Here is a 14,789-nt window from a genome sequence, read left to right as displayed (position 1 = left end):
GTGGGATCTGTGTTGTGGTTTATACCCACACAATCTCTCTTTTCATTCCCACTGTGAGTCAACCCCTAGCCAGATTAGAATTTACCCGACATTTAGCCAAGACTGAAATTTACCTGAAACCCCCTCTTTGCTCAGGTCTTCTCCCTTCCCTTGCCTCCTCCCCGAGGGTTTCTTCCAGAAAAGCATCCCATCAACAAATCATGGCATCTGAGTCCATGTCCCAGGCTCTGCTTTTAAAAGCCCAACCTAAAACAGTCCATGCCCAGGTCAGCTACTGATTTCAAACCCCAAATTAGAAGAGTTTAAATTACATTAAAGTGGAATATGTCCTACCTCATTTTAAGGTCACCTGAATTGATCATGTTCTGAGTAATGATATCACCATCTATGATGATACTGTATGCAGAGGAGGAATTCTTCCTATTTCAATGAACAACTTCACTTCCCATTTATGCTGTAATAGTATTGGGGAGGAAACTGGGCATGCTCAATTCCAGTGAATGCCTGCAGTGTACTATACCACAATTGCTTTTTGCTTCTTTTCTGCACTTATAGTTGGTTGGTTGACTTTTCCTTGTGCATTTGTTTTCCATTTTTGCATTTAATTTTTTTTCAAGTATAGTTGATTTACAATGCTGTGTTCGTTTCTGGTGTGAAGCCAACTGATTCAGGGGTGTGTGTGTGTGTGTGTGTGTGTGTGTGTGTGTGTATGTATTTTTTAACATTCTTTTTCATTATGCCTTTTGACAGGCATTATTTGTCATTATTTGTACATTATTTTTTAACATCCTCTTTTTAAATTTTTAAAATTTGTATTGGAGTAGAGTTGATTTACAATGTTATCTTAGTTTCTGCTGTCCAATAAAGCAAATCAGTTACTCATATACATATATCCACTCTTTTTTCGATTCTTTACTTAGTATAGAGTTCCCTATCTCACACGCTAGTAAAGTAATGCTCAAAATTCTCCAAGCCAGGCTTCAGCAATATGTGAACCGTGAACTTCCTGATGTTCAAGCTGGTTTTAAAAAAGGCAGAGGAACCAGAGATCAAATTGCCAACATCCACTGGATCATCGAAAAAGCTAGAGTTCCAGAAAAACATCTATTTCTGCTTTATTGACTATGCCAAAGCCTTTAACTGTGTGGATCACAATAAACTGTGGGAAATTCTGAAACAGATGGGAATACAGACCACCTGACCTGCCTCTTGAGAAACCTATATGCAGGTCAGGAAGCAATAGTTAGAACTGGACATGGAACAACAGACTGGTTCCAAATAGGAAAAGGAGTACGTCAAGGCTGTATATTGTCACCCTGCTTGTTTAACTTCTATGCAGAGTACATCATGAGAAACGCTGGACTGGAAGAAACACAAGCTGGAATCAAGATTGCCAGGAGAAACATCAATAACCTCAGATATGCAGATGACACCACCCTTATGACAGATAGTGAAGAGGAACTAAAAAGCCTCTTGATGAAAGTGAAAGAGGAGAGTGAAAAAGTTGGCCTAAAGCTCAACACTCAGAAAATGAAGATCATGGCATCTGGTCCCATCACTTCATGGGAAATAGATGGGGAAACAGTGGAAACAGTGTCAGATTTTATTTTGGGGGGCTCCAAAATCACTGCAGACGGTGACTGCAGCCACAAAATTAAAAGACAGTTACTCCTTGGAAGGAAAGTTATGAGCAACCTAGACATCATATTCAAAAGCAGAGACATTACTTTGCTGACTAAGGTCCGTCTAGTCAAGGCTATGGTTTTTCCTGTGGTCATGTACGGATGTGAGAGTTGGACTGTGAAGAAGGCTGAGTGCCGAAGAATTGATGCTTTTGAACTGTGGTGTTGGAGAAGACTCTTGAGAGTCCCTTGGACTGCAAGGAGATCCAATCAGTCCATTCTAAAGGAGATCAGTCCTGGGTGTTCTTTGGAAGGAATGATGCTAAAGCTGAAACTTCAATACTTTGGCTACCTCATGCAAAGAGTTTTCTCATTGGAAAAGACTCTGATGCTGGGAGGGATTGGGGGCAGGAGGAGAAGGGGACGACCGAGGATGAAATGGCTGGATGGCATCACCGACTCAATGGACATGAGTTTGGGTGAACTCCCGGAGTTGGTGATGGACAGGGAGGCCTGGCGTGCTGCGATTCATGGGGTCGCAAAGAGTCGGACACGACTGAGCGACTGAACTGAACTGATGCTACACAGTAGGTCCTTAATAGCTATCTATTTTATATATAGTAGTGTGCATTTGTTTTTAATTCTTTAATGTAGAAAAATTGACTCTAAAACAACCTAGCCAACTCAGAGTCCGCTGATTCTAATTTAACTTTTTTTTTTTTTTGCTTGTTTTATGAAGTTGGCCTTGGGTATTTGATGGATTTTAAGAGGACTCTATTTCATGGTTTCTATTATAACTTTATATTGGCTATAGTCGGTTAAGAATTTAATCTGTCTCCTGCATTTTATTAGCAAACCATGTGAATTATCTTCACAATATGCAAGCCTGCTTCTGTCTGGTCAGTTATTTCCCACAGGAATTATAATGCCTCTTGAGAACTTGGTCAACTTCTTTTTTTATATTTAGTCCACATTTTTTAGTAACAACATAAAAAGCTTCAATGAAGATATAGCATTTATTACATTCTCTTGAGCTTAAATTCTCTTCAGTGAATTTATTTATTTGATTTATACACCACTTGCTCATGGAAAGTTAGGTTTATATTTCAGTCAGTTTTCTATTTTCACACATTATGTTAGAAATACACACTGCCTTAATTAAAATGACATCACAAGGTGGCTATATTCTTTTTGGTGGAGAATGTTCTTTCTTTGCTGCTTAGAATAATCCAGGAAGTTACCGATCTTCCTGATAATAATACACATTTCTTATATTATTGGCTTATCTGATTAAATTGATATATCATTATTTTCATATTTTCTTTCACAAATTGCCATCAACTAGGGAGCCTTATTTAACATATTTTTTTATTTTTACAGTTTCTTCTGTGAGTTGCCAGTTATAACTATAAATACAAATCGTTTCTTACGTAGTCAACAGCCCTGTGAATAGGTAAAATGATATACTTTTACTTTTTCTCAGTTTCTTCAATATACAAGAGAGAATCATAAAAATGACCTCATAGAGTTGTAGGGAGGACACAGCCCGGCAGGCAATAAGCACTCACTAAATGCTAGCTTGGCTACTAACAGGCAGGGCTGCTGCTCGCTCAGATGTCTTGTGTGTAGGTCATCAAAGTGCATCTGAAGAAGTAAAGGCATCTGGAAGGTTCATCACCTAAACACTGACCAATGAGAAGCTACTGTGTAGCATGGACTTCCCTGGGGGCTCAGATGGTAAAGAGTCCAACTGCAATGCTGGGGGCCCAGGTTCAGTCCCTGGGTTGGGAAGATCTTCTGGAGAAGGAAATGGCAACCCACTCTAGTATTCTTGCCTGGGAAATCCCTTGGACAGAGGAGCCTGACAGGCTACAGTCCACGTGGTCACAAGCATTGGACATGACTTAGCTACTGAACTGCTACTATCACTGTATAGAAGGGAACTCCACTGCTTTGTGGTGACTAAAGAAGAAGGAAATCCAAACAAGAGAGGATATATGTATCGCTGTTGTTTAGTCGCTAAGTCATGTCAGCCCTTTTCGTGACCCCATGGACTATAGCTGGCCAAGTTCCTCTGTCATGTGATTTCCCAGGCAAGAATACTGGAGTGGGTTGCCATTTCCTTCTCCAGGAGATCTTCTTGGTCCAGGTATTGAACCCCAGGTCTCTTGCTTGGCAGGTGGGTTCTTTACCACAGAGCCCCCTGGGAAGCCTGGGTATATGTATACATATAGCTAATTCATTTTGCTGTACAATAAGGCAACAGGAATAGTTGAGCTATTTCAAATCCTAAAAGATGATGCTGTTAAAGTGATGCACTCAAAATACCTGCAAATTTGGAAAACTCAACAGTGGCCACAGGACTGGAAAAGGTCAGTTTTTATTCCAATCCCAAAGAAAGGCAATGCCAAAGAATGCTCAAACTACCACACAGTTGCACTCATCTCACATGCTAGCTCAAAAAGTAATGCTCAAAATTCTCCAAGCCAGGTTTCAGTAGTATGTGAACTGAAAAATTCCAGATGTTCAAGCTGGACTTAGAAAAGGCAGGAGAACCAGAGATCAAATTGACAGCATCCACTGGATCATAGAAAAAGCAAGAGAATTCCAGCAAAACATCTACTTCTGTTTCATTGACTATACCAAAGCCTTTGACTGTGTGGATCACAACAAACTGTGGAAAATTCTTCAAAAGATGGGAATACCAGACCACTTTACCTGCCTCATGAGAAATCTGTACTCAGGTCAAGAAGCAACAGTTAGAACTGAACATGGAACAACAGACTGGTTCCAAATCGGGAAAGGAGTACATCAAGTCTGTATATTTTCACCCTGCTTATTTAACTTCTATCCAGAGTACATCATGTGAAATGCCAGGCTGGATGAAGCACAAACTGAAATCAAGATTGCTGGGAAATATATCAATAACCTCAGATATGCAGATGACACCATCATTACAGCAGAAATGAAGAAGAACTAAAGAGCCTCTTGACGAAAGTGAAAGAGGAGAGTGAAAAAGCTGGCTTAAAACTCAACATTCAAAATACTAAGATCATGGCATCTGATCCCATCACTTCATGGCAAATAGATGGGGAAATAATGAAGACAGTGAGAGACTTTTATTTTCTTGGGCTCCAAAATCACTGCAGATGGTGACTGTAGCCACGAAATTTAAAGATGTTTGCTCCTTGGAAGAAAAGTTATGACCAACCTAGACAGTATATTGAAAAGCAGAGACATTACTTTGCCAACGAAGGTCCATTCTGTCAAAGCTATTGTTTTTCCAGTAGTCATGTGTGTATGTGAGAATTGGACTATAAAGAAAGCTGAGCGACAAAGAATTGATGCTTTTGAACTGTGGTGTTGGAGAAGACTCTTGAGAGTTCCTTGGACTGCAAGGAGGTCCAGCCAGTCAATCCTAAAGGAAATCAACCCTGAATATTCATTGGAAGGACTGATGCTGAAGCTGAAACTCCAATACTTTGGCCACCTGATGCAAAGAACTGACTCATCTGGAAAGACCCTGATGCTGGGAAAGATTGAATGCAGGAGTAGGAGCAGATGACAGAGGATGAGATGGTTGGATGGCATCACTGACTCGGTGGAAATGAGTTTGAGTAAGCTCCAAGCACTGGTGATAAACAGGGAAACTTAGTATGCTGCAGCCCATGGATCTGCAAAGAGTCAGACACGACTGAGTGACTGAACTGAACTGAAGGCAACAGAGAATTATGATGGTTGGATGGCATCACTGAATCAATGGACATGAGTTTGAGCAACTCCAGGAGATAGTGAAAGACAGGGAAGCCTGGCGTGCTGCTGTGCATGGGGTCACAAAGCATTGGATATGACTTAGTGGCTGAATAACAACAACAGCAACAACAACAAGCTGATACTTTGTAGAGCAAATATATTCCAATAAAAATTAATTTTAAAAATTTTATTTAAAAAAGAAAGGGTGATTAACCGAACTGGCACTATTCTGGGGAAGGAAGATTAGATTTGCCCTGAGTGTCCCATAGGGCCAAGATGAGAACCAATAGGTAGGAGCTATAGGAAGCTACCCTTTCCAATAGAAGTTTCTGCCTCCTTCAGAAAGCAGCAAGTTCCCTGTTACTAGAGACTTCAAGGAAAAGCGGGACAACTACCTGAGATGTAATCAAAGTGATCCCTCAAATGACCAGAAGAATTCAAGGTCCTTACACCTATAACAATAAAAAATAATACAAACAAAAGCTTCCTGCAGTTTATCACGTGGCACTGCATGCGACACTTCAAGTGAATTATGCTATTTAATCATCACAGCTTCAGGAGGTGAGGACTAAGATGGGACTCATGTCATAGCTGGGCAAATAGTGGCTCACCCTCTTAGAGAACCTGGCTGCCCTTATTCTTGAGGTTATATTGCCTCCTGGGACACAGTAAACATGACTCCCAGGTTCTCTCAATTATACCAGTGAAGTTGGACGTCCCATCTTTTTTTTTTTTTTTTACATGGTCTTCTAACCTGGTCCTACAGTCTAGAATTCCTTCTGCATACAAGTATGCAAGGTTGTACTCTGTGAACAAACAACCCTAAATGTTCTCATCTTCTTACAAGTCTCTTTCTCCTTCACTACTCTTGAGAGTCCCTTGGACTACAAGGAGATCCAGCCAGTCCATTCTGAAGGAGATCAGCCCTGGGATTTCTTTGGAAGGAATGATGCTAAAGCTGAAACTCCAGTACTTTGGCCACCGCATGCAAAGAGTTGACTCATTGGAAAAGACTCTGATGCTGGGAGGGATTGGGGGCAGGAGGAGAAGGGGACGACAGAGGATGAGATGGCTGGATGGCATCACTCACTTGATGGACAGGAGTTTGGGTGAACTCCCGGAGTTGGTGATGGACAGGGAGGCCTGGCATGCTGCGATTCATGTGGTCGCAAAGAGTCGGACACGACTGAGTGACTGAACTGAAATGATTGAGACACACTCATCATGGGCTGGCCTGGGCACCTGCCTACTTCACATCTCCTAATACTGGATCTGGGTTGATGGAGTAGCTACCATCTCAAAATATGTTCGTGACCAGAGCAAGGTAAGAAAGAAAGTTCTGAAGTGGGCCACACTGCCAACTAAGTACTCAGGGAAAGAAGTGACACAAGAACCATTTTTACTCATAAATCACTGGTCAGTCTCATCACTTGGTTACCCAAACAGAAGGGACTAGCAAGTGTAACCCTGTGCTAGCTTAGCAGGGAGCCAGGGGTATTTGTTGAAGGGAACTAATGATTATATATATTCACTACAATTTTTTCAAATATTCTCTCATTCAAAAGTTGATGACTTATGGTTACCAAAGGAGAAGGAGGAGGGATAAACTGGAAGTATGGGATTAACAGATCCAGACTATATATGTGAAGTGAAGCAGGCAGGTGCCCAGGCAAGCCCATGATGAGTGTGTACAGTGAATGAGAAAGAGACTTTTGTAAGAAGATGAGAACATTTAGGGTTGTTTGTTCATAGAGCACAACCTTGCATATTTGTACGCAGAAGGAATTCTAAGCTGTAGAACCAGGTTAGAAGACTATGTTAAAAAAAAAAAAAAAAAAAGATGGGATGTCCAACTTCACTGGTATAATTGAGAAAATCCAAGTCAGGTTTACTGTGTCCCAGATAGGAGACGGCAGTGGCACCCCACTCCAGCACTCTTGCCTGGAAAATCCCACGGACGGAGGAGCCTGGTGGGCTGCAGTCCATGGGGTTGCTGAGAGTCGGACACGACTGAGCGACTTCACTTTCACTTTTCCCTTTCATGCATTGGAGAAGGCAATGGCAACCCACTCCAGTGTTCTTGCCTGGAGAATCCCAGGGACGGGGAGCCTGGTGGGCTGCCGCCTATGGGGTCACACAGAGTCGGACACAACTGAAGCGACTTAGCAGCAGCAGCAGCAGTGTGTATGTGTATATGTATATATCCACACTATATATAAAACTGATAAAGTTCTACTGTACGCATAGGGAACTACATTCAGTATCCTGTAATAAACTATAATGGAAACAAACTTTAAAAAGAATATAGATATATGTAGGCTTCTCGGGTAAAGAAATTGCCTCCCAGTGCAAGAGAAGTAAGAGACTTGGGTTTGATCCCTGGCTCGGGACAATCCCCTGGAGGAAGGCATGGCAACCCAGTCCAGTACTCTTGCCTGGAGAATCCCATGGACGGAGGAGCCTGGTGGGCTACAGTCCATAGGGTCACAAAGAGTCGAACACGACTGAAGCAACTTAGCAAGCAAGCAAGCAGTAGATATATACCCATATATGTGTAACAGAATCACTTTGCTATACATCTGAAACACAGTAGTGATAATCAACTATACTTCGGTAAAAATTTAAAAATTAAAAACGAATTTTTAAAGCTGACACCTTACAGTTTCTCAAAATGTTTTCTCCAGATAATTCACGAGAGAGGAAACTTTCCGCGACAGCACAGTATGATGATGGTACCATCCCTGTTTTTCTCTTTCACAGTATTCATACCTCTTCTGAAAGTGTAGGGTTTCTTCTAACTAAAACAAAACACACACACACACACAATTTAGATATAAAATACTATGAGAACATGATAGGGTCTACCTACTGCTGAAACAATCCACTGGAGTAGAGTTAATGACACCATTTTAGTACATAGGGTTTGAAATGCTTTGACCAAATTTCTGTCAATCTTGATCATTTTAAATGAAGATAACTTTTCATTAACATGCTTTATTATTGTTTGCAGCTTATCTAAATCACTAAATAGTTTCTCTTCCAAATGACCTCTACCTTCAACACTAATTTGCCAACACCTGTTCTGCCTTGAGGACACAACAGACTTTGGGTTGTTTCATTTGCACTTACAGTGTTTTAGGATAAATGCTGTTCCCCTGCTCTGACAGTCTCCTGTGAGAATGGACACACATATATGTATGGCTGAATCCCTTTGTTGTTCCCCTAAAACTATCATAACGTTGTTAATCAGCTATACTCCAATATGAAATAAAAAGTTTAAGAAAGAAAAAAAAAAAAAGCAAAGTCTGCACCAGGCAGGAGCAGTTAGCCCTCTGGGCTCTTATCCTAAGCCATGTTTTCCTTCTTCTAAATCCTCTTGGCTTTAAAACACTCCAGAACAGGTTAAAGCAGTTGGTTGTTAAGTGCCATCTTTAACCTACTCATATAAATAAGTGACTATTTCGGAATTCAGAATTAACCCTAACTGCAGCCTCAAGAGCTATTGCTTATCTGGTATGAGTCACCCCCTCCAAAGGCACAATCCAAAAGCTATTTCTCCACAATATCAGAAGAGTGAATTTCTTTGGTTATGAGCTGTCTTGGCGATCTCATGCTAATTCATTTTCCCCATTCCCTTTTCAAATACGGAAGTTCAATGCCTGTCTCTCAAAAAGATAGCTTGATAACCCCAACATTATTCTGCTTTATACTGCCAACTAAAAAGTGTCACTCACCATTTGGTTCTATAAGAATGAAGCCGTTGCAGTTGCTGACCTTCAACACAACCTAAAAGGAGTTCAGGGTGGAGGTCAGGAATGAGGTATGCTATGCCCTGGGAAAACTGGCAGAACAGACCCTCAGAAAGTTATTTTCAGGACAAGCTTTTATAAGCCAAATTTCTTGCATCTTCTCTAGAAAAGAATTAAAATCATTAACGGTGAATCTGCTCTTCATGACTAGTAGCAACCTTCTTGTGACCAGCAGCAAGCTTCTGCCAAAACGTCTCTAACTGCACATACCCCTCTTCATCAAAATCACATATATACTGACCTCCCCACTACCTCCATGGAGCAGTTCCATCTGAGAGGCTCATCTGTCTCCCGGGCTATAGTCCTCATTCAGCCTCAAATAATACATAACTCATAACTCTCACATTGTGTAATTTTTTTCAGTTGATAATGGAAACAATTCTTTTTTAAAAAATAGAATCTTTTCTTTGTTTAAAGAAAAAATTCAGAACTAAAAAAAGTATATAAACCTTAATTTTAATGATATAAATTAGAAATAGCTCAAGATGGAAATCTGTTTGGGTTTGGAGATACATTTCTTGACATAGTGTTGAGGACTTTCTTAAGCCATTCCTGTTTCACTTCAAAGAATTTAAAGCTGGGAAATATACCAGAGCAGGGTGGTGGGGGTTGGGGGGGCAGAACAAGGCAATTTTGTGTAATAGAACTGCAACCTTAGATTTGTGTACTCATCTCTTTTGATGGGCTAAAGTTCATGTCAGATTTTTCCAGGAACCATTTTCCTTTTGACATATTTTAAAGAGCAAGTTATTTGCATTTTGTGAATGTGATATCTTATTTTCTTTCTTTTGACTTCTAGAAGCCTTAATACTTTTTCAAGAGGTGATATGTTTATTAGAATTACTTTAATGTGAGTACTGATAATCCAACTTCTCATCATCTGGAAATGCCAAAATAAATCCCATTTACTTATTTTAGAGTCTAGACTAATTACATAACTTTAAGATTTTGCTATCATTTTATCTAGTTGCTTTTAATCTACCAGCAAATCACTTTCTTTATTCAACTTTTCAATTCAATGTATAAAGAGAAAAGTCCTATTACTACAAAACATGATTCTGAGAACTGAAATATTTCCTGCCGTATCAATAAACAAAGGATTTTCACAGTCATCAGCAATTGTGGCCACCATGGAATGTGAGCTGGTGAGCCCTGAGGAAACTCAGGAAGGAAAGACTATCCCGCTATCTAGTAGCCATCACACTGCAGCCCCTCCCTATAGGGAGCCCTGGGGAGACTCGGGATACGAAAATACAGGATACTGGCCCCAGGTAGGTGAGGTGCATATCAAAGAAATGATTTCAGTGAACTTTTGCATACACAGAAAAACACTCAATTCCTCCAGATGTCTGGATTTAATTTACAATAATCTTTTGATGTTCAGTCTTCCTGCCCTTGGTTGCAAAACTTCCATATAATATGGTTCCTCCCCTCACCTACTCAGAGAAGTTCTCTCAGATACTTAAGATGCTGTCTCCTAGGCTTGAAGTGCTAAACATTTCCACTGAATAAAACATAACTCTCAACTTTTAGGGTACGAACATTTTTTCAAGTCTACAAAGCTATATTATATTATTAAGAATCTAACAACGGAATCTCTGACCTCAAAAAGTGTATTATCTAGTCAATGGGAATGTAAACAAATAACCAAAAAACAAAGCAGCATGAGAAAAGCGTGATGGCAGAACCACAAGTCCTTTGGGGCGCAGACTTTTCAGAGGTCACTGTCGGCTGGAAAACCAGGGGACAGCTTTGTGGAACAATGACAGATGACCTGGGTTGCACCTTAAAGTATGAGTAGAATTTCGAGAGACAGAATTGGGAAGGAAGAACACTCTGTAAGAAGGATGAATACGCAGGGGTTACGTTTGGGAAAGATTAAGGAACTTTGTGTGCCTGTGGTGTAGGGCACAGCAAAGGAGAAACAGGAAATAAAATGCACACTGGAGACTCTCAGAGCTATATAATGCTCAGACTGGAAGGGAGCTCAGTGACCCTTTGTTCAAGCTCTTGTTTTTACAGATGTGGAAAATAACAGCCTCTTTTCACGTATTTCTTTGTTTACCTACCCTGCTCTAGACACTAAGCTTCCTTTTTTATTTGATTACATGGCCTATTTTCCATGAACAGGCTCAAATATCATTTCAATGCAAGTAGCTGGAATGAAAGTTAACAAATTCATCTGTGAAATATACATATGTATGAGAAATAATTGCCGCACTTTCTTTTTTCTTTTTCCAGGTCTCACAGCCAAAATTTCAGGATGTAAATCCTTTCCCCAAACTTTAGTTGATTAAATGCATTTGGCTGCACACAGGATTGAGGCTTATATACTCTTCAATTTCATTAAAGGAATTCTTCATTTTGAATATCTTCATACATCTGGAAGGGTTTCCCCAGTGGTGTTAGCGGTAAGGGCCTGCCTGCCAATGCAAGAGACATAAGAAATGTAGGTTCAATCCCCTGGGGGAGGGCATGGCAACCCATGCCAATATTCTTGCCTGGAGAATCTCTTGGACCAAGGAGCCTGGTGGGCTACAGTCCACAGGGCCACAAAGAGTCAGACGTGACTGAAGCGACTTGGCACGCACTCACATATACATCAGGACAATGCCACCAAAAAATGAATAATGTGAGTTCAGTCATTTTACCTGAGAGCTAAATGTCCTTCAGGTTTGCTCCTGGAGATTTTGCCAGCTGTTCCCAAAACCCTCTGTCCTAGTCCACGCTGAGCCCTACCCCATTTCCATTCTCCTAATGCTAAAATGTTTTCTTAAGCTCAAACACAAACAAAATGAATGGAAAACTTGCCCACTCTCATCCCTTAAAATTTCACAGGATCTGTTCTCCTGAACAGGCTCGGGCTCTCTGATATTTTGGTTACAGTGTCTTCATATTTAATACTGTTATTTTCAAAGGTTGCTTCTCTAGAGAAACTTTCAGCAAGCTAAGCCCGTGTTTCTATTCACTTTGACAAGAGCTGTCTCCATTATGGTCTTCACAAACTCAACTTACCAGATTCTGACATATAGAGAAAATGAATAACCCAGCAAGCTCTTCAACATAGCCCAGGTAAAGCACAGTGATGATTTTCATCTTTAAAGCTCCTGGAATCTTGTCGCTGTTGTTGAAATAGCTTTACTTTTGCAGCTCCTGAAAACTATAGCAGCATCTCTTTGTCCATAGACTTATTGGTACCTTTCTCCAGGACCTGTGACTCCCGAAGTCAACATCCCCACTGTTGTTTTCAAGGCTCATTGTAAAATACAAATCAGATCCTGTGTTATTGCTTCTAATAGTTAACCACTTTCAAGGTCAGTCAGCACTTGTTTGGAAAAACCAGAAGTTCTTCATGTTGAGGGTAAGTGTTTGGTTTGTCTCTGACAAACAGGAGCTTGTTCTCCATCCTTTTCTTTGTAGAATTGATCTCATAGATACAACCCAGTCCTGTGTTGTTATCATAGAAACTGCAACATTGATCAAGCCAGATTTCACCCTAGCCTGCTACCTCTCTGCATTTAAAGTCCTTTTCTATATAGTCAGGTGTTGTCTGCTCTGAATATTAGCAGAACTTAATTTTATTTTATCTGTTGTACGTGAAGCTGTCTTCAAGCCCAACCATCAAATGTATTAAATTAAAAAAAAATGAAAACATGCGCTCAGTTATATCCAACTCTTTGCAACCCCATGAACTGTAGCCTGGCAGGCTTCTCTGTCCATAGAATTTCCAAGCAAGGATCCTGGAGTGGTTTGCCATTCCCTACTCCAAGGGATCTTCCCAACCCAGCGGTCAAACCCACATCTCTTGTGTCTCCTGCATTTGGCAGGTGGATTCTTTACCACTAGGGCTATCTGGGGTCACATGCAAACTAGAAGGTCTTCATACTAATAGGAATAAAGGCCAAACTGAGTTACAATTAACTTGTTACAATATACCAAATAGAATACATTGCCCTCGGCAGACAGAAAACTCCCACTACTGACTAAAGCTGTTGAGAATTCTACATGTCCATGTTTATTATAGACAAACATATATTTAAGAGAGAGGTAAAAATGCTCAATATGAAGTTGAGTTCATTACCTGCAGCATGAAGGTAGAGACAAACCCAAAGGTAAATATTTCCTCAAGGGAAGTGTAAACTTCAAGAAAGTTAAGTAAAATGAAGGTATTTATCCATCATAGTACCATAACTGTTCCAACCCCTCTCACGGACAGAACTACAATCTAATCATTCTCTATGGAGACCATATTAATGGTTCTTCCCTTCACTCATTCATTCACAAATATGAACCAGACACTTGTGCTAAACACTAGGAAGATACTGGTGAAAAAATATCAACAATATCCCTATCTACAGAGAGATTTCAAAGCTTGTGAATTAAAGTGATAATTGATTTATACATGTAAGATGATTCAGGAAGAGAGAATTGGACATAACTCTGAAGTACCTCAAGTCTGAAGGAGAGGCAAGGAAATGACTTTGGGAAGGATGACAGGGCAAGACAAGAAGCTTTAAAAAAAGAGAGAGAGAGAGAACTGGAAATCTCTTTCTACATCGAAGTCTTAGATGTCAGATAAACTGCAATGATATTCACAATGCTGATTCCACAAGACATCAAAGAAAATCCCTCAATGGCAAATTAAAATAAACAGTATGATGAACATTAACACCAGGGAACTAAACCTTGGGAAATCCAAGGTCCAGGTTTAGGAAATAGGTGTTAAGTACTGGGACCTGCGTCCTGGGTGGAGGAGGACTCTGAGCCCCACACAGAACTCCAATTCTGAAAAAATGAAGTACTGTTTGTAAAACATAGGCTAAAAAACTTCCACACATCAACAAAGAGAAAAACTGTATTTGTATTTATAATTATTCTTTCATAAGACTCTGAGGTTTAAATGACATGCTCACACAGAGGAGGCTGTGGAGGTCCATGGTGTGGAGCAGAAATAAATGCAATTCCTCTTTGGAGAAAAGATCCTCCACTCAGGTCCCATAAGAATCACACTGAGACTTCCCTGGTGGTCCAGAGGTTAAGAATCCACCTGCCAGTGCAGGGGGACACAGGTTCGATCCTCAGTCCAGGAAGATCCCACACGCTGTGGGCCAGCTAAGCCCGTGCACCCAACTACTGAGCCTGTGTTCCACAGCCCATGCTCCACAGCAAGCCTGCACACCACAACTAGATTAGCCCCTGCTCACTGCAACTAGAGCAAGCTAGCACATAGCAGAGAAGGCTCAGCACAGCCAAAAATGAACAATAAAATTTAAACATTTAAATAACCCCACAGATTTTAGCCAAAATGTGCTCACGTTAAAAATGAATATAAACACATTTTTTAAAAAAAGAATATAAACTTAAGGGAAAAAAAGCCGTCACGACAGAAGTTAGCAGAAACATCAAAAGCAGTAGAACCTTAAGGCTTAAGATATCAGACCTAATAGATTTAATATAAACAACTATGCATGAGATGCCTAAAGAAATAAAAGATAGGATTGAAATTTGAGAAAGGAACAAAAGTGACGGAAAATGACTAGACAGATGTGAAGGGAAAACTAAATACAATGGACTAAATACCTACGCTGAATCCTCCAGATCCACA

General features: G+C 40.4%; 1 protein-coding gene across 13 annotated transcripts in view; it reads right to left on the bottom strand.

Moving 5' to 3' along the window:
- Positions 1 to 14,789, bottom strand: part of INPP4B (inositol polyphosphate-4-phosphatase type II B) — an 887,198-nt gene that overhangs the window by 852,281 nt on the left and 20,128 nt on the right. For 3 of the 13 annotated variants that reach the window (XM_060400642.1, XM_060400639.1, XM_060400637.1), the window contains one exon: positions 8,145 to 8,173. The exons of 9 other annotated variants lie outside the window; for them this stretch is intronic. The gene's annotated coding sequence lies outside the window, so the exon portion shown is untranslated. Of the gene's footprint in view, positions 1 to 8,035; positions 8,174 to 14,789 lie in introns of all 13 variants that reach the window. One more of the 13 variants, XM_060400640.1, reaches the window with a different exon arrangement.

Source organism: Ovis aries, chromosome 17, assembly GCF_016772045.2.
Source record: "Ovis aries strain OAR_USU_Benz2616 breed Rambouillet chromosome 17, ARS-UI_Ramb_v3.0, whole genome shotgun sequence".
In the NCBI taxonomy this organism is placed as follows: domain Eukaryota; kingdom Metazoa; phylum Chordata; class Mammalia; order Artiodactyla; family Bovidae; genus Ovis; species Ovis aries.
This window is presented reverse-complemented; position numbering and strand designations above follow the sequence as displayed.